The 20,624-nt window shown below is 38.2% G+C and overlaps 1 long non-coding RNA gene across 2 annotated transcripts; it reads left to right on the forward strand.

Annotated features, from left to right (window-relative positions):
• Positions 1-1,684: 1,684 nt before the first annotated feature.
• LOC144040505 (uncharacterized) lies at positions 1,685-18,807 on the forward strand. Of its 2 annotated transcripts, XR_013289753.1 has the most exons (4): positions 1,685-1,743; positions 1,827-1,931; positions 11,108-11,176; positions 18,374-18,807. It is a non-coding gene; the product is annotated as an uncharacterized LOC144040505 (long non-coding RNA). The 2 variants fall into 2 exon arrangements; XR_013289752.1 differs by lacking the exon at positions 1,685-1,743 and having other exon boundaries at positions 1,770-1,931.
• Positions 18,808-20,624: the final 1,817 nt, after the last annotated feature.

The raw sequence follows: 20,624 nt of genomic DNA on the forward strand, positions 1-20,624 counted from the left end.
TTTCGTATCTAACGCATATCAATAGGTCAAAAGGAGCACTAGTAGCTGCTCATTTTACTAGTGTGCCCTTGTTCCACGTCATCTGTGATGACAAAGACCTTAGTACATGCACTGAACTTTTAGATAGCTATCAAGGCTATCAAATAAATGCTCAACGTGCTTTCCATAAATTTCCCCAATGGTTGGCATTTCTTTTCAGTCCTTATTTCCAAGCGTGTCAGAGGACGTGATAGCGATAGCGTGCTAACAGTGCCGTCATTCAGAGCCAATTTCCTGCATGGCGGTCTTGAGACTCGCACTGCCAATTGATTTGGGCCCCGGCTTTTTGATGTCTCGCACAGTACCAGGAAGTCAGTGATGGTTTCTCTTTAAAAAAAAATATATACAAAAACAAACACATAAAAAGACAAACAAAAAGGGGTCTGTGTCTTAATATGTTAAACTTCAGCTCAGTGAGTATGTATGCTTCTTTGGGCAAAATGGAAATGTTGTCATTGCTGAGTGTCCCATTGGTGAGCAATGATTAACTTTTACAAGCCGTTTTTCACTTGTATGACTTTAAAATGTTTGAAGTAGGCGTGACTATGTCTTTTATGTATTATTCAGGCAGCCATCAAGCTACCCTCCCATCCTATGTTTTACTTTCAGACACTCATCCAATCACATTCAGATACCTTCACGGCCTTGCTGAATTTATGTGTGTGTGTACGTGCGTGCGTGCGCGCGTTTGTGGAGGATCCCGTGGAATCCTGGAGGTGTGTCAATGAACAAGCAAGAGTGATGTTGCTAGGTGAAATTTCAACCTCTTATTTATCCATCCTTTATCTTGGTCTATAGTGACACACTGTGGCTGACGATTGAACTACATTTAAAGGAAAAACATCACCACCATCTGGTGGCCACTAATACTGTACAGTATATGAATTAATTAATAAACAATACAATTGCTACTAATGCTACTTCTACCAGCAATAACAACCACAACAATGATACAATTTATCTGCCATGAATTAATTAAGAAGTAAATGCATTAACAAACCATAATTTCACAGCAATAATAATGATGTTACTTTTATTATTATTATTATTATTATTATTATTATTATTATTATTATTATTATTATTATTACTACTACTTCTACTACTACTACCACCACCAACACCGTATCCATTAATTGATACAATTGTAGAATATAATCTGAAACTAGTAGAACCATATATTTATTTTTTTAATTTTTATATTAAGAAAAGGCTAATAAAAATAAATTATGCATTAAAATATGTTCATAAATTGATCATAAAATAAAAATAAAAATAAAAATAAACAAATTGTTGTAGACAGCTTTAACCAATGCCAAAGCCCCACTTCTGAACCACTCTCAAGAGGAAAGGACAGCTCTTCAAACATGTATAAAATTGTAATTAGACAATAAATCTCAGAAAACACTGTACAGGGTCTTCAAATAAATAGTGAATTAATTAAATAAATATTGCCATCATTAAATACGGTAACAAAATAATGAAATATTTGAAGTATTGGTATGCATTTTTAAATGAATAAATGTTGATTTAAATATATATGTATAACTGTAGTGGAATAATAGGATAATTGCTATAAATTATTAATTGCAATTTAGTAAATAAACCCACCAAATGAACGATGTACTTGACTCTTTTTTAGTAGATTTTGTCACCCCTAGGCCTCCATACCATTGCGACAGCACCGCCTGGTGGGCTCCCTCGGTAAAGCGAGTTCAGCCCACTTAAACATTAGACAGAACATGATTAAGTGGTGGGATTTTACAGTTTTGTACTGTTTTCCAAAGTTTCACACGTAAGGACAATGATTTTGGGAGCTCATCTTCACCACATTTTCATACTCTTTTGAATGAGCTATTAAAGATTCGGCAGTGAATTCCCTCCATGATGAGGTGAGTTGAAACACCCGTGGCATTGTGGAGTGTTAAATCAGTTGATCAAGCTAACTGTTCCTGTAATCCGATTGTGGCTAAAACTGCAAATTTTCTCCGTTTCCTGTATTTATTCAAAATATTATGTTGGTTTGTTGTTGTTTTTTTTTTTTTACTTGCTAGGCTTGACAGGTTCAAGCTGAAGCTAATCTATTTTCTGCGTATACATTTTCCATAAAGGGCTACCAATTTAAGTGTAACTAAAATTATTAATTTCCACTATTAATGCCCATGCTTTTGAATATTAGCCTATATCATTATAGAAAGTATTATTGTAGAAAGTAGTTAACACGTCTGTTTACCCAAGAAGTTGTAAAGTAAACAAGACAAACATTTTTACTTGCCACTCAAGTGTAAACATTTGTTAACCACTATAGCATAAAATCTACATTTTAAAAAAACAACTTTTTTTTTTATGACTTTCAACAAGTGATGCTAGATTCACAGCATCCACTCCGTGACATGCTTAGTGCCATACGACACAGAGGCTTAACTAATGGCTGTAAATATGCAAATGAGATGAGTTTATCATGGATAAACAGATGTTTCAAGATGTTGAGGAAACTTCGCTGTACCCCACTCAAAACATGGCACACTGACTCGTCTCCTCGAGGCCTGGCCAGTCACCGCAGCTTTGATCAGCGTTCATCCCGTCACCGCGCGGAGGGATCAGCGTCATTTGTCATTTAACACACCACGCTGGAAAAATAAACAGCCGTCTCTCCCCGATATTTATATGTGTAAACGCGGGATGTGTGACTTCATCGTCATCATCAGAAACGCTAGAGGTTTGCAGCTTCTTGGCTGAACATCAACATCCGGCATCCCGATGATTCCAAACAAACTTCATTTTGTTTTGAAAAGTATCTTTTGTCAGGTTCATGGGTGAGTCGCAGGGCTCTTGACGTTGCCTTAAACATGACCTAAAAAAATACCTAACTCTATATCAGATTGGCCAGTATTTTTCTTTTTTGTCAATCTTGTGATCGGCCGTGTTGTTGCAGCCATAAATGAATTTTGACGCCATTTATGTCTGATAGAATGTGACAGTATGGCGCTACTGAAGAGAAAAAAAAAGTAGAGCAAACAAAGGGACTGGAAGTCCACAGGTTTATTTTATGAATAATAAGAAAAAGTAGGTTTCTTGGCGTTAACCACGCGTCACGATTACGCGTACAAGTCTACGGCATCAAATACACTGACGGTCAAACGAAAAAGTGCTGCATAGGGCAAGCATTACAAAAACAAGGAGGCGCCATCTTGTGGCTCGGTGCCATACTGCGGATTGTTACACTGTCGATATGTAACCATGGAGATTATAGGCTGGGCCGACTATCAACGCCAATATTCAACATTTTGACAAATATTGGCATTGCGTTAAAATAAAAAGATCTGACAACCAGTAAGATATCAATTTAAAACAGTTTTCTTTTTTTTTGTGTATGTGAAAAAAAAAAGAAGACGCTTTCTACTCTGGGAACTCTTCGCATCATTTTTTTTGTTTAAAAATCAGTTATTTTGAAAGGAATAACTCAGATGTCATGCAGTAGTTTTGTGATTGTGAAGTTTTGTACGCTCTCAATATTTCAAGCATCCCATTATTAATGCTAAATTCTATTTTTACACACAGCTTGCCTTTTGGGGGCTTCTGCTTGATTTAAAATCAACAAAGCACCTCTTTTGAAAAATTGTGCTCGACTGTTTTAGCAATAGCTCACCTTAAAGTTGACGTGACCACAAATAGAAATGCTATTTTTAGTTTGGAGACTTGTAAAGTTTAAGCACATACTTTTCTTTCTCGCATAAATGTATTGTTTGCTTTCATGTGTCCCCTGTTGATTTATTCCTGGCTTTTATCACATGACTTAAGTATAAAGAGGTCTCCGAGGGAGGGTGATCATTATTTACATTGCCAACGGCGCTTTGTAATGTACTGTAGCTACTTAAAAGGCAATCTACAATACGGTAACTACCTGTAGATAGATTATTTAACACAATGGCACTTAAATACCCCTGTACACCAATATGGCATATAGGTGTATACTTTTATGTGAGAGTCATTAACTCACATTGAGGCCAAGCACTTTATTTTTGCCATGGACTGAAAACAAATGTACACGGTTTAATATGTTATTCCAGGTTTTTACAAATCCTGTATACCGTATCAAGATAGCTCCCTCTGGTTTGAACAGACATACTTTCCCACATGAACCAAAATATTTTGCACTATAGTTAGAATTGTAACCAACATGAAAACCAGAGAGTTCCCAATGGCTGAAAAACAAGCAATTGTGAAATTGAGACAAGATACGAAATAGGCCATAGGCAATATAACAGTGCTGAATTAATTTCGAATTCCCTCAAAAAGAACCAGCTGGTGTTCTAAGTAACAGACAGTGACATGGATAACAATAGCAGTCGACCACTGAATTAATGAGAGAACAATAAGGACCCTAAAACAACTTTCACAACATCATAAACACAAAGAAAAGCTTAGATGATACACTGCAGGATGAAAATAATAATAATTTGGAACAATAATAGGGAGGCAAGGCTGTAGTTAACCACAAATAAATGCTGATGCTTGTAAGAACCGCCCCCCCCCCCTCTCTCCAAAAAAAGGTAGAAGGTTATGAACAAGAGCAAAAGTACAGATGCCGCACACAAAGATGCAAAAACACTGATGAGCTAAAATAATCAGTTAAGAATGAAACAAAACAAAAAAAGACATTCAAATTGATTATGACTCCCAGAGATGGTTTTGTGTACCCCCAAGCTATCAAAGTTTGCTGCTTTGCTGCCCCATTGAACATGTTGGTGGAACTGGAAGTGATGCCAAGTGTCCAGTAGAGGGCGCCATTGATATCTATTTGGAAGTCAATTGCGTTTGAGTGCAATGTTTGGATTGTACAACGCTTGCGTCATTATACAGAGTTGATGGCTACTATATTACATTTTCTTTAAGCAAATAATTACATTAGAACAAAGAACATATTTCCTTATATAAAGTGTAAAATGTGGGCGTAAAACTGGTCTACCAACTGAAGCAGTAGACTCGAGTACACAGTGTCTCGTTGCAGCAAACTAATGCACTCAATTTTGTTCCATATGCTGATTTATCTGTAATATGCTCTTATGTGACTATAAATTATGACAACATTTTCTTGAATACGGGAAGAAACACAGGAAAAGACCAAAAGTAGTCTTATTGTTTGACAGGTAAAAAGAACAGAAAAATTGCATTGAGGAAATACACGTACTAAATCTCATATGCCTTTGCGAGTCTAACGTCAAATTTTGGGCCAGAAAAGTATTCAGAAATAACTGGACAACATGCTGCTTCACCATGTCGCAACGCTTTTATTTTATTTATTTATTTTTTAACAAATCGATAATTCTTTGTCTTGTGACGATAATTGGATTGTCAGTGTAGGTGTAAATTAAATTCAAGATGAATAATTTGAATTGAGACAATTTAAATTATGAAAATAGATTAAAGATAATTAAGTTAATTAAAGAGTTATTTTGTTAGTTTAAATACGGCAAGAGAGAAGACATTTCATTGAGCAGATTCACAAAATGCAGCGTACCAGGTCTTCCAAGTACCACTGCTGTAATACTAAACCTCCACTCAACACTTTGACTAATCCGGTTCCTTATCAGTTTTGACTGTATTTATTTGAATATTTGTATAGGACATATAAAAAATAAAAAAAAAGTTTCCCCCTCCCTCCCACATGTTCACTTTTCTCTCGACATTTAATAAATGGCGAAACAGTTCATTGGTGTGACTGTGGCACTCTTTCGAATGTAAATAAATCGAATGTGTACATCAGTAGAAAGTGACTAATGTGTATTAAATGAACATATATTTAGCAGTTTGAACATCTGAAACCGTTGAGAGCTTTTTAAAAAATGATTATAATTTGTCTTATTCTGGATTATACAAAATTTTATATATTTTCCAAACTATAATAAAGTTCACTATTAAGAGACGACATGCAATTAATAATAATAATAATTTTATTCCGGTTCTAAACTTTAAAAATTCATGCTATTTTTCAACTGTAATTTCAGTATTGCGTTAACAGTTAATGTAAAAAAAATAAAATAAAAAACGAATGGTCAACTTCTGGTTATATTGAGTTGCAACGCTTAATCAATGACAAATTTTATTTATTTGGATTTTTTTTTTTTAAGGAAAAAAAAAGTCAACTTTTGGGGAATATCTGGCAATGCAACCCCAAACATGAGAAGTTCTTGTTATTCTTTTCAATTCAGGTCATTGCCCTGGCGGTTGTTTTTTACTACCATAATGAAACTATCAATTAGTTTTAATCTTGCATGAGAGGAGAAATTGCATTAAGCAGACGCACAGAAATATCAGCAAGGCTTTTTGACTAACATGGCAGTGTAGGTCACGATTAAATACACTCTATTACTCTAAGTATGGCACTTTGTAATGCACAGGGACAAAGAAAAAGAATCTCAACTAGTACCCAAAAGAGCGTCTGCGCGACAGCTTCCCGCTCTGTGAACCTTCAACAACACGAGGGCAGAAAAAGGAGAGGAGGGGGGGGGGGGGGGGAGGGGATCAGGGTGGGAAAACGTGTCACATGAAACGAGGAAGATCCTCCTGTGATAAACACATAGCTACACATCCCACCGGACCCCGGTGTCTGCGCGCTAAATAGTGAGCGTGTCTGCGCCGCGCCACTACAAGGCGAGCAGCGGCGCCGAATCCGTGTTTTGTCCCTAGGTTGTTCGTTTGAGAGCGTCACTTTGCATTCTCCAGACGCGCTACTCCGCAGCGCCCCTCGCGCGAGACGTGCATAATCACAGCAAGCGGGGGAGTGCGCCGGAACAAAGACTGGGGATGTGTAAAGCATCATATACTGTACATGGGGGCCTTTATATTGTAACCCTTTCAGGTAGTCTTATGGGTGGTTAGGTTTTAGTTTTGATTTGACGCGCTCACAAAGGAAAACGTCTCAGCTCAGTACTTCAAAAAAGGGCAAATTCCCCCTCGACAGACCACATTTCAGTAGAGCATGCTGCGAGAAAGACGAGAGCTGTTGTGGCTTCTCGGCTTCTCATTAAAAAAAAATAAAATAAAAAAAACAGCAATCAAACCCTTGATGTGCTGTTGAGTGATTGGAACTGTCAAATAAAGCATACAGGCGAGAAAACCCTATCTCCACTCCTGGAAAAAAAAAAAGACAAAATATTATTTTTTACAAAAAATGATTGACTGGTTGTTTACGGTGAATTCTCACCTAATTGATGATGGTTAAAAAGTCTCTTTTTGTTGAGGTTGTCACGGCAAATATATGGTCAGGACCCCGCGGAAATATACCGCTGGTGAGAACATAGTCATGGAGTTTTTACTAGAGCCAAACCAATTACTATTTTTGATGTTGTTTTTTTTTGCTTGTTTCAGATATAAAAAACAACAACAACATTATAACAAATGACAAAGATAATGACGTTAAATGGATACTTGACTCATTGAGCCATTTTTAGCAGCAAAAAGTTAATATTTTTGTCCAGAATTAATTTGATAACTTAATTGTTAAATGTTAGCTTTTTTTAAAAACTTTATTTGGAACATTTAAAATGACAGTAAAACAAAAGAGCATCATTTGACAATTGTGACAAAAAACAAACAAACAGAGACATTTACGCAAGTTATTCCACAAAACAAGTATGAAATATAACTTTTCATTCTCCATAAATAATAATAATGACTAAAAATGAAACCCATTTACAAAATAAAATAATTACTGTTTGAAATGGAATAGGATGAAGCCACTGCTGATCTAGTCCTATCCCACTGCTGAAAATGTCTCAATGAGTCAAGTATCCCTTTAACACCCCCCCCCCCCCCAAAAAAAAAAATCAAGACAATTTTTTTTGTTTTGTTGCTGTCTGCTAGAATTAATTATTTCAAGTTAAACATCACACTGTATCTCTACCATTTGAAAGACATATTTGCTAGATTGGTTGCTAGCTTGATAGCTAATATGGCTAATATAAAAATATAAATAATATAATATAATTGAGTTTTAATGAACACTTTGTGAGGTCGACTATGCGACTTTACTTTAATGTTTGACATGATGTGCTACTTGGAGAGCTAAGCATTTTTTGAGTTAGATACTTTTAATAACAATTTTGGGAATCACTGTTGACCATCATGCATTACCTAGTATGGCCTCTGGATGGCAGTATCAGGCTGCGCTAGCTCCTGCCAACCATGTCTCCCCTCTCCCATTAGTGAGGCCTAGTGGAGGCCCCCTCCAACATGTCTCATAAATGTCAACACCAATACAAGTAAGGGAGAGCGGGCCAGCATGTAACAAACACAGACATCGTGAAAGTCCACGCTGTCTGTCAAATCAATCAACCGGGCCGAGCCGCCACAAACTTGCATGTTCACACCTCGCTTGGAAACTACCTGCAAGTTTTGTTTGCTTGGCTTTAAACACCAGAGAATGAAATCCCAGTGTGTGGATGTTGGGAATAGTTTTGATTGAATTCAACCTAGCATACTTTGATAATTTTTTTCCCCTCCTGCTTGTAAATGCTGAAACTTCTGTTGCATTTTGGCAGTGGTTGACTGGCCGTCCGTTTGACGCGGAAGACCACCGAGTAAAGGCGAAGACTGGCCACCCACTGGCTTGCTGCCATGCGCTTGTCACTTGTGATCAAAAAGTAGCGCGTTATGCATACATGTGTGCTTTATGTTTTGCATGGCAGGGAAGCCCATTTTTCACGGGAGATGTGTCGCAGACTCACTCGCAATAAGAGAAAATTAGCGACATAGAGCTTGTATAGGACATATAAAAAAAAATAAAAAAAAGTTTCCCCCTCCCTCCCACATGTTCACTTTTCTCTCGACATTTAATAAATGGCGAAACAGTTCATTGGTGTGACTGTGGCACTCTTTCGAATGTAAATAAATCGAATGCGTACATCAGTAGAAAGTGACTAATGTGTATTAAATGAACATATATTTAGCAGTTTGAACATCTGAAACTGTTGAGAGCTTTTTAAAAAATGATTATAATTTGTCTTATTCTGGATTATACAAAATTTTATATTTTTCCAAACTATAATAAAGTTCACTATTAAGAGACGACATGCAATTAATAATAATAATAATTTTATTTCGGTTGGAAACTTTAAAAATTCCTGCTATTTTTCAACTGTAATTTCAGTATTGCGTTAACAGTTAATGTAAAAAAAACCCAAAAAAAAACGAATGGTCAACTTCCGGTTATATTGAGTTGCAACGCTTAATCAATGACGAATTAGTTATCAAATCAATAGATAATTATTTTGCTTTTTTAAAATTTGAAATTGTGCAAATATTCAGAATTTTAGCCTCTTTCAATAGTAAACATCCATGAAAGCAGACTGATGATATTTGTTTTGAATCAAAACAAGACATTTTACAAATGTCTGCTTTTACTTTGGAACATTTTCTCTACTTCTTGTCCTCATTTGGGTCACAGCTGACTATGGGCGAGTGACCCTGAACTGGTCACCAGCCAATCACAGGGCAAACAATCATTCACACTTGCGTGAAATGTAATCTTCAATGAACCTAGCAATCCTAGCATGCATTTTTTTTTTTTTATTATTATTTGGAAACCGGTCGAAGTATCTGAAAACCTCAGAGATAGTAGCACCTTACTGCCTGCATGTATGATGTTACTTAAAAAATGGCAGTATAGTTACTTATGTATTATTATTATTATCATAATAATGATAATGATAATAATGAATAAGTACTTCTTCATTATTATTATTATTACTATTATTAATAACTTGTAGGTACTTTCACTTTCACCAAATCTGCCTCATCCCTGACCCCCCCCCCACCCCCCTTTTTTCTTTTTCTTCCCTCCCCCTCCTGTTTTCCCATCCAATCGGCCCACAGGAGCAGGTGTATAGGAAATAACTCGCCTTTGCGCTTTTGTTTTCTGCCCGACACCGTCATTAATCATTGGCCAAGGCTGCACTTGAACGTGTAATAATAAGGCCTGGCTGCCCGCGCCTTTCATTGCCGCCATGCCAAATTGGAGGTGAGCGGTCATAGGCAGACACTACTCCCCTGTCCCCAGACTGTCTCATCATTTAGGTATTTATCCATCTCAGGGCTTGTCTGCCGAGCGTCTCCGAGCCTCTCCCGAGAGGCATGAGATTGTTAGGGGTGGGAGGATCAGATTTGTTGCTCCGGCTTTTTTCATTTTTTTTTTTTTTTTTTGCCTTTGATTCTGTGCCTATAAGTTAGGGATTAGAAGCAAATTTCCCACAGGGCAGCGGTGGATTTGCTGGTGTTTAAGTGTTTAACCTGACTTAGTCCTGTGAGGCAATAGGGGGCGTGGGCGGTGACTGGGAGGGAAGAGGAAGTGGGCTTTTAGGGAGAGGACGTGGTCAGCGGGCCCTGAGAGACCCGGGTGGACTAACGTGAAGTCAGGCCTGCCATTGACAACAAAGGCCAGCTTATCCGTAGCAACACTTACACACAGCACTGCAGTATTTAAAGGGGAAGTCAACCTCTCAGAAAATTCTTGACAATAATATGTTCTATGCACCCACACTAGTCTAAATATAGTATTCTGGTTAATGGAACTGGAATATGAGTTAAGCAGGAAAATCCGTCCGTTTTTATCCATCTCAGGGGGCGGCCATTTTGCTACTTGCTGCCGACTGAAGATGACATCACAGTTGTTCGGCTCAGGTAACAACTAATCACTGTTTAGCATTGGAAAACAGTTTACCTGTGATTGGTCGTTGCCTGAACCCTGAGCAACTGTGATGTCATCTTCAGTCGACAGCAAGTGGCAAAATGGCCGCCCCCTGAGATGGATAAAAAACGGCTGGATTTTGCTTCATAAGTTATATTCCACAAATGTAATATTAATCATTGTCAAAAAAATGTTTAAGGTTGTTGTCGGTGTCCACCTTTTTTTAGCATTAATGCATTAAAAGTATTTGGCAACCACCAAACGAAAGTAGAAGAAGAAATGGAATAAGCAGTAGTAGTCATGGCAACTAATATGGGATGTACTGTATTATGTATAGTTTAGCATGCTGCTTCCGCTACAATAAAGATTCCCTATTTACAGGACTAAAAAGCGAAATAACCGACCAAGATTCTACATTTGGTCACAATGCGACGCAGGATTCTAGTTAAGGTAAGCCATTTTTAACTACGTAAAAAAGAAAAACTTTTCAGCAGTTCGAAGTGGAAGTTTCGTCCAATCAGAATTCGTTGGATAGTCATTTTGACGTATTCGGAGAAACAGAGCTTAATCCCTTCCACTTAATTGCCGAACACATCAAATACTATATACAAATCAACTGCTGAACTGACGGGCTGGCCTCCATTTTAAAAAGTCCCTAATCTCACAGACGGAAGCAGTCTTGTTGCTTTGTTTTAGGGTCATGTCTTTTGTTGGCTATACTCTGTCAAAACGGGCCTCGGCTAGCAGGAGGATCCATGTCCTGTCAAACATAATCCAGATGGATTATGGTGATCTGAGGGCAACTTTAGGGCCTTGGGCGTGAAGGTGTACGCTTAGGGCCCTCCTATCTTCTGTAAACAAAGACTAAATCCTGCGCTGTGCTTTTACTGGATGCCACTAGAGAGCGCTTCTGCCATCCGGCTTTCATTTGGGCCGTACTTTGCTCAACAAAGACCTAAATCTGGCTGGAACTAGTTGATGCTTCCATTAGCTGTTCTTAACCCTTAGGCCGTGTTCTGTTTCATGATCCTTTCATCTTTTTAACCAAAAGTGGCCACGATCTACAATCTAATTGTGATTTTATCTTTCCTCAATAATGTGATTGAGAAAATGTGATGTAAAGAGTATATTGTTGATAATCAAGAGCTGAAGTTGGAAATGATGACGTCAGACAAGGATGGGGGGGGGGGGGGGGACCTTTGGGAAATTTCATGACATTTGCATTAACACAGCTAAATTGTTTCAAAATGGCAAGCGAGGTGGACACAAGTGACAAGTACATAACCCAGAGAGTTAAAATTTAAATTCCATCAAATTGCTCATCATGTGCTGATCCATTAGGGGCTGTTTACACAAGACCATTTTGAAATAAAAGCATTAATTAATTTTTTTATTTTTTATTACAATATAGTGTTTCTCGATTTACAACAACCTTGCTATATAACTTTTGAATGACTTTTATCCTTTTTTTGGTTACCAGAGACCAATATCTCTAGTACCAATACCAATCAATAATACTTTTGATAGATAAAATTTCAATTAACACAATGACAAAGCATTGTGAACAAACTGCCACAGTATAGCGCCACCTACAGCCCAGGAGGACTAATTTGATGTCAGATTTTCATTGTCTTAAAGGAATACTTTACTTATTGAGCCAATTTTAGCATTTTGTCCAGGATTAATTTGATAACTTCATTATTTTTCATGTGGAATTAATACCTATTAAAAACGAATTTTTCCACTTGCTGTCGACTGAAGATGACATCACCTGTGGTGAGGAAGTAGCTAACGACCAATCATGGCTCACCTGTTTTCTGGGTTTGGTCAGCAAACTGAGCCATGATTGGTCGTTACCTACTTACTCAGCAGAGGTGATGTCATCTTCAGTCGACAGCAAGTGGAAAAATTAGTTTTTAAAGGATTTAATTCTACATGGAAACAATGAAGTTATTAAATTCATTCTGGACAAAATATTCACTTTTTACTGCTAAAAATGGCCCAATGAGTCTAGTATCCCTTTAAACCTCAATGGCTGGCTTCGTCAGTCTCCATGAGTACCTGATACCTAAAAATAAGGCTGGTATCGGCCCAATACTTATTCACCCACCCCTCGGTACCACTGTTATTTCAATCGCTGCTTGTTTAACTATTTGAGGAAGCTTTAGTTGATGATAGAAAAACTTTTTTTCCAGTTGTAAAGTACTTTCCAGCCAGTATAGCAATTCAGTGCTTGCAAATAATCGTAATTTTACACTTTCTCTCCGAGGCTTGATACCTTCTATATCACTGTGACACGTCGACAGTAAAGTGTCCCGTGCCTACTTTGGAGCCGTTGAAATATACTGCAAAACCGTATTGATCTTTAATTAAAGGAGCTCTTAACCTTGGCTCGGCGGCGGGCCCTCAGGCCAGCGGGTTAATTAATGTGCTAATAGTCATAATATTTGTGCTGTGCACGGGAGGTACATAAAAGATTATCTATTGTATGAGCAGTTTATCAGCCCAATGATGCCAAAGCCCCGTGCTGCGCGTATATCACTATTATGGGCTGAAAAATCCGCCGTACGGTCAGGAGGGAAAGCAGGTGTAATACCTCCCCCCTCGGTTCATGAGCAGTTTAGCAAAGCCCCCCCCCGTTTTACCTCCTGGGATTTTCCCCCTCACGTCGTAACCGGGCCCACATTGATGGGCCTTTTTAAAGGCACTAACGCTTTGCTACCTTGACAACGCGGCGCCCGCTGTAAGCCCTCGAAAAGATCCACTCCTTCTCCAGAGGAGTCGGTAGGAGGGTGGGGTCCCACTTGAGGGAGGTGGGGGGGGGGGGGCGCTTCTCATCCCTCGATCAAAACCCCATATCGCTGACCTTTATGTTGCGGACCCCCTCTAACCAGGAGGGGAGGGCGAGCGTGTGTGCGTGACAGGCCCGACACACTGTGATATCACCCTTTATAGCTTTATTGATTTCCTCTCAGGATGCAACTATTAACATCGAGCCGCCTGGCCCGGTGTTCTCCACAGGTACGCATACTGTCTCGCACTCCCCCCCTCGGGTCTTGTGGATTCTATATGAGGTGGGGGCACATGCTTTTATAATTAAGGTCAGCTGGGATGCATTACGGCATTTGGAGGTGTTAAAACAGGCCCTCCTCAGAGAATATGTTGGCATTGCCCGTGCTCGTAAATTAGTCACAGTCCCTGCTGATGTAAGAAACAGGAGTTGCTGGAGGGGTGGAGGAAGGAGAGGTGGGGGGGCTTTGAGGGACAGAATAGGAAGAATGGAACCAACAAGCTTGCTTTTTTTATTTTATTTTATTTTTTGAATGATTCATATTTGCAGATTTTAAGGTTGACTCCAAATAGTATTGAACGCAATTAATGGACAGGTGTAACCTGTCCGGTGTAACCACAAATAAAGTAGAACACATTTCCTCTAGTCTGAGGAATTGGAAACATTAATAATTAATTAATGATCACTTATTTTCATTTTTATTTTTAGAGGTAGATTAACAGAATTATTATTATAATTTTTTTTAAATTGTGTTTTTGTGGCTACTAGAGTAATTCATTTTGTGATTTTTATTTTCAAAACAAATTATTTTCAGTAATAATAAAGTTTTTAAATTCTCCCTACCATGTTTTTTCTGCACTGATTATTAGATAAAAATTATTTACAAATTTTTGAATATAGATTTTTTTCTCTAATTAATTAATTTTAATTATATATATATATATATATATATATATTCATATGTATTATTTTTATTTTTATTTTTTAAATCTAATGATAATGAATTAGAAAACGTCAGTGCATAAAAAAAGATGACACAGGATGCTTGAGGTTTAGTACTTTACATTTTATTTGGGATGGGCAAATACCGATACCAGGTGTCTGTAATGGGCCGATATTCGTGGGCACTCGTGACAGTCCTTGATACAAGTATTGGGGACCTCGAGTGGCTGATTTTCCCATCAGGAACTAGAAATTAGATGATTGCCATTAATTTCATGCATTTGAAGGAAACTTGCTATATTGGGATATACTGTATAGGTCTTTCTTTAAAATTATCAGCTTTTTTATTTTTTATTTTATTTATCAAAAGTACTTGTGAGATAGGTACTTTTTATCGGTGACTACTCGAGTTGAGTACTAGTATCGGTATGAAAAGAAGTTCCTTACTTTTTATTTGATTTTATTTTTAAACCTGAATCCAACCATGAGGTTTGCTTACAGAATTTGGATGCAAATAGCGCCCGAGGCAGTTACACTAGACCCTTATACAGTATGTTGTGTGGGGAAACCTAATAATTGCCCCATGGTATCACAACACATGCACACACACACATTCTCAGGTGAAATAATAGGCAGGTAAGGTGTGTTCAAGCTCTCTGCGGGCTGAGATCGGCTCCGACACGGCGATCCAAACAAAAGCCGGGCCCTTCATGTGCACAATGGGGACACTGTGGAGTGTGGACATGAGGTAGGGAGAGGACAGGGAGCAAACACAACGCAAGAGTGTCACAAACAACACAAAGTCATAAGGCGTGGGACTGGCCGGATTGGGACGAGTCGGGTTCAACCAAGGGTCATTGTGTTTTTTTATTCATGGTCAGGCCATTGTTAAGTGTAATACAGTATATATAGTGCTTAAGTGGGACACACACACACACGGATTTTTAACCCTTAACCCTGTTGATTTCACATGCTCACATGACCTTTTAAAACTGTGTTACTAGCCTGTCGGACAATAATAAATGGTTTATTGACCCTTAACCCGTGGGCAGTATTTTATTTTGAAATGGCTTGGTCAGAACCAACAAAAAGCCAAAAAATGGACACAATAACGCCTAGGGGTTAATAAATGGAAGAAATGTATATTTTTATTTGCTAGTGACCTCTGTGTGACTTCTGTCCCTATTGTTGAGTGAATGATCATTCTTAGGCTGTTTTATGCTTTTGCTATTCCCCTACCCGTGACTTTTCATAGACCAGCAGGACAGGTGCATGTTTCTGTGGTAACCTGTGCAAATATTGTGGCTACACGGACAGTTCTCAGGAATGTTTCAAAGTTCAAATCCCTTCCTGAACACTGACCCCATTGTCCCATTTAAAAAAATATACAAATACTGTACATGACTTGGACTCTTCCTCTGTTTCGAGATTCCCACATAGAGACAAAGACAAACAGGTGCATGTTTCTGTGAAAACCTTTGCAAATGTGGTGGGGAGACAAACAGTTCTTAGGACTAATAAACAAAATAATCGGAGACATCCGATAATTTGAGGACTTGGATCAGGAGAGAGTTAAAATGCTCAAGTAGGCCAGTCAATTTTGCGGCTAAAATTTGCTAACCGATTCGACCTCTAGCACCTTTTTGATTTTGGCGCATTGATTTTTGTTTTTCAGTCAACACTGGGAAAGGGGGCCGTAATTTGAGTTAGTGCGGTTTAGGATTACACATGAATAGAGATACTATAGTTTTTTTTAATCCTACTCATACATAACCTTGTAAATGATGGCATTGTATTTAGTAAATTATTATTATTTTTGTTATAATAATAAAAAACATTTTGAAAACAGTTGAAAAATTCATTAAAATTGATCTAATATATATATATATATATATATATATATATATAATAATTAAAAAAATATATACATTTTTAAAACAGTTGACAAACTCATTTAATTAATCATAAGTTACTAGTCAAATTTGGCTGTCTTTAGAAGGATAGCATGACCTCAGTTATGGGAAGCTGAGCGACATCCATACAGACGGCACAATTCTTCTCGAAAAACAATAATATGACCAGTATACATTGTATCATCCGCAAATTATAAGAATAAAATGTAAGAATAGAATCATGTGAAAATAAGATGTTTGCCAGGAATTATCTGAGTCTGTGTAATGAGGAACCTGTAGTAGTCTCTTGAGGCACTTTGGCTGTATTCAGTATTTGAAAGCTGCACTTTTTGTAAGATGGAGCGAGAGGTTCCCGCGACCCCAAAGAAAATATCCCAACGAAACCCAACTCACCGCAGACGATAGTAGTTTTTTTACTCCGATATTTATTTGACCATTATGTTCAATCGTTGCCATAAAATACACACTTGGCAGTGGTGTCCTCTGAATGTCGGCGCGAGCCACTTAAGTGTACCACTGGAGGATAGTGTGTTCCCGTTCAACTCGATAAATAAAGACAGTTTAGGAAGGATTTTGCAGCTTTTCCCTAAGAGACTTGTATAGAGAGCACGGTTGTGAGATCAGGGCACGCAAAGTACGTTTATAAGGAACTGCAAGAAGTTCTCCAATTACGGTACGAATAATGTAAAGTTGGCTGCTGCACTTGCACCAAATCACGCTACACCAAATTGTGTTACACCACCTGCACCACAAATTGGATCTGGTTTCACCGAGTCAAAAGTCTGATCTACTTTCTGTCTGTCTCTGTGGTTTTTGGCTATTTATGGCAGAGGTTATCCCTAGCGCCCCGAAAATAGCGATGGTTCATTGCAATCAAGCCAAATTGTTATACAGACGCTCCCCTACTTATGAACATTCGAGTTACGAACAACGGTACATACGAACATGTCTGCGCGCATGTCAAAAAGTGTTCGGAAAGAGATGCTGTAAGTTAGATTTTTTATTGCGCACCTTTTTCCGAGTACTGTAGTGCTTCTTTCCGCCGCTAATACCGACGCTTGGCGCTGTGAGAGCTCACCCAGCATTGGAGGCTCAGCAACGTGTCGAGGAGGAGGAAGAAGAAGAAACGCCTGTCGCTCATAGATAAAGCCATCGCACTCTTCGAGCAGCAAGACCCAAATATTGAACGTTGCACAAAGGTTGCAAATCAATTGAATGATGCCATACAGTGCTACCGCATCATTTATGATGAAAAAAGAAGAAAACTGTGCAATCGTCGTTAGATCGCTTCTTTCGGCCAGTTTCTAGTAAATCCTCCAAGGAAGATACTCATCAACCCTCATCTTCTTCTCCTCGACCCTCAACTTCTTCCTACATTGAAGTTACGGAGGAGGAAGTAACTTTTGAAGCCCATTCCAGCGACGACGAAGAACCTCTCATGATATAAAATCCTCCTCTTCCTCCTTCTCCATCAAATCCTTAAGCATCGAGTACATCTTCCAAAAGTAAGTTAAACTTCATTTTATTTATCTTATTACGTACATGTACATACTGTGCGTGTCTCTCGCTCTCTCTCTCTAACATACGTAGTACAGTACTGTACGTATTCTCTTTAAACATAAATTATAATACAAAATATAGCACTGAAGCAGCTTACGAACAAATTCACCTTATGAACGATCGCTCGGAACGTAACTCGTTCGTAAGTTGGGGAGCGTCTGTATTCCAAGTAGAAAGTCGCCCTGGATAAAAGGAAAAAAACTATTAAAAATAGATTATTTTTTTATTTTTTTTATATTTTCACAACCACTTTGGGCTATGACTCTAATATTCACAATAGTAGAGCATCTGGCTTCACAAGAAGATTGAACAAGAAGTGAACCGTCTCGCTAATTACTTTCCTTCTGGTTTAAAATAGGAATGGGCGGACACAAAGCGACACTTATTGCAGCCGTCGGACATAGCCGCATTTCCTCCACGTTGACTTCTTTTTCCCCACAGCAATTTACACTTCGACCATTATGGTGCGACGTAGGCCCCTCCCCCCCGACCTCTGTCCTTTCGGAGAAGCGGGGCGGAAGTGCGTTTTTCCTGATTAACGACCGGCTGCACGTGTACATCTCCAACTGCAGCACCTTGTCCCAACCCGCGCCGAGGTGACAGCCTCCTGGGCTCTTTATGGAAATGAACGGCACAACACAGGCCAATTAGAGCCGCATTATTACGAATAAAAGCACAACCCGGAAGAGACACTGCAGCAAATTAATGTGGAAGTACATTGCCAATGCCCACATCCTGTTAAATGGAAATTGCTTTGTAAATGTAAATGAGGATGGCGAGGCACAATTGCGAGGCACAACTCTGATTGGGGAAGCTTTAAAAAAAGAAAATATTGCATTGTGATCACTTTTATATAATATTAGGAATACATGTTAAGAGAATTCAAACTATCAACATCGTAAAACTCTACAATGTTTTGTTAAGATTGTTAAGAAGTGTAAAAAATGTTAAGACAATGTTCCTACGTTTTACGCTGGGGTTAAGTTCCAAAAAATGCCCACAATAAATGAAATTCGCAAAGTAGTTAGCTTCATGTTTTACGTTTATTAATGTTTTAAGGCTCTAAAACCCCTGTATACAAATCTTGAAGTATTGCAACCAATTGACATTTTTTTTTGAACTGGTTATGAGTAAATTCGGCTTAAAATAAGAAATACATAACACAAAGTTTAGGAATAGTAGAATCACACTTGTATTAGGAATTTGGTGCTTTTTTTTTAATAGGCTAGTTATGTTTACTTTAAAAAAAATTTTTTTATTGGCGGGTAATTTTGCTTAAATTAAGCAATTTTTTGTAACTCCAGTTTTTGAGTGTACCTGTGTGTTTCACAGTGTAGATTTTTTTTGTCATAATGAACACATGCTGGATTTAGTTCCAATCAGATGCAGTCCATCAGACACACTGTTGTGGTATGCCAAAATTTCGTACTACTCTACGTAGCGCTGCTGAGCGATTTTTGTGGGTTTTGTTGTATAGATGTTTTGTCTTTTTCCCCGGTATGTGCTGGCAACATCTGCTGACTTTTTAAATATGCTTAAGACCCCCAAAAGGTGATTCAACTAGATACAAATAATAAATATAAAAAAAAAAACTGAAGTAATTATTAACTGATTCCAGTGGGATGTTGTTTTTCTCATAATGTCCTTTTTTTCTGGGGAAAAAATAAGGGTCAGAAGAAACCCTACATGTCGAGTTAATCCTTTGAATGTTGGCTGACTGAGGTCATGCAAGGTGCAGTGATATGACTTTTATCCCCGAGATCACATATATTATGAGATTTATATTATACCACTGTATAGATACAGCCTCCCAGTGGAAATAGTAATACAGAAATCTAATTCTTCATTTTGTTGTCTTTGTTTACAGTTTGTTAGAGAGGACTACATTTTCCCACCTATTTAAAAAATAAATAAATAAATAAATAAATAAATACACACACACATATATATATATATATATATATATATATATATATATATATATATATATATATATATATAAGGAATGTGAAAATGGGGAATTAAGCATCTGCATAAGGTCTTTTCAGATCGGCCTCTTAGCCTGATACGCTGTCTTAATTTCCCCCTTTCTCTGGCCACTGCAGCGAGTATTAAAAGCGGCGAGGGGAGGGTTCTTACTTCTATGCGCCAGAATACATTGTGGAAGTTGCAAAAGGGCAGAGTCTCTAGGAAATCTACTCTTTCTTTCGGGGAAAAAAATGTCACGGCAGAGATAGGAGATTGGCACCACAAAGAGCCCAAAATAGCACCGGCCGCTACGCGTTGTCACACGAAATTTGGGCCGAGACATTGACTTTTGTTCTGCAAAGTACTGGCCTCTGAAAGGGAGACGGGAGGTGTAAAAATTGTAATTTCTCTCCCCCCCCCCCCCACCCTCGGTTGTAATGCAATACACTAGCCTGGGGTTTTCCCAAACTTTTTTTTTGCTCCAGACCTAAAAAGTAGACATGTGGTTCCTGTCGGGAACCCAAAATACACCAATCTGCCACATGGTGACAACCTGCACCAAAAATCCTGCCTGTATGCACAAAGATGACGATACTCATCTCATAGTTTTGCTTCTCCAATTTAGTTGAATGCTCCTGAGCTGATCACTTTATCGTTATATAGAGAAACAACTTGAGCAACATGCTGCTTCACCATGTCTATAGACCAAGCCTATTCTGGTCAT

This window comes from Vanacampus margaritifer, chromosome 1 (genome assembly GCF_051991255.1).
Source record: "Vanacampus margaritifer isolate UIUO_Vmar chromosome 1, RoL_Vmar_1.0, whole genome shotgun sequence".
NCBI lineage: Eukaryota > Metazoa > Chordata > Actinopteri > Syngnathiformes > Syngnathidae > Vanacampus > Vanacampus margaritifer.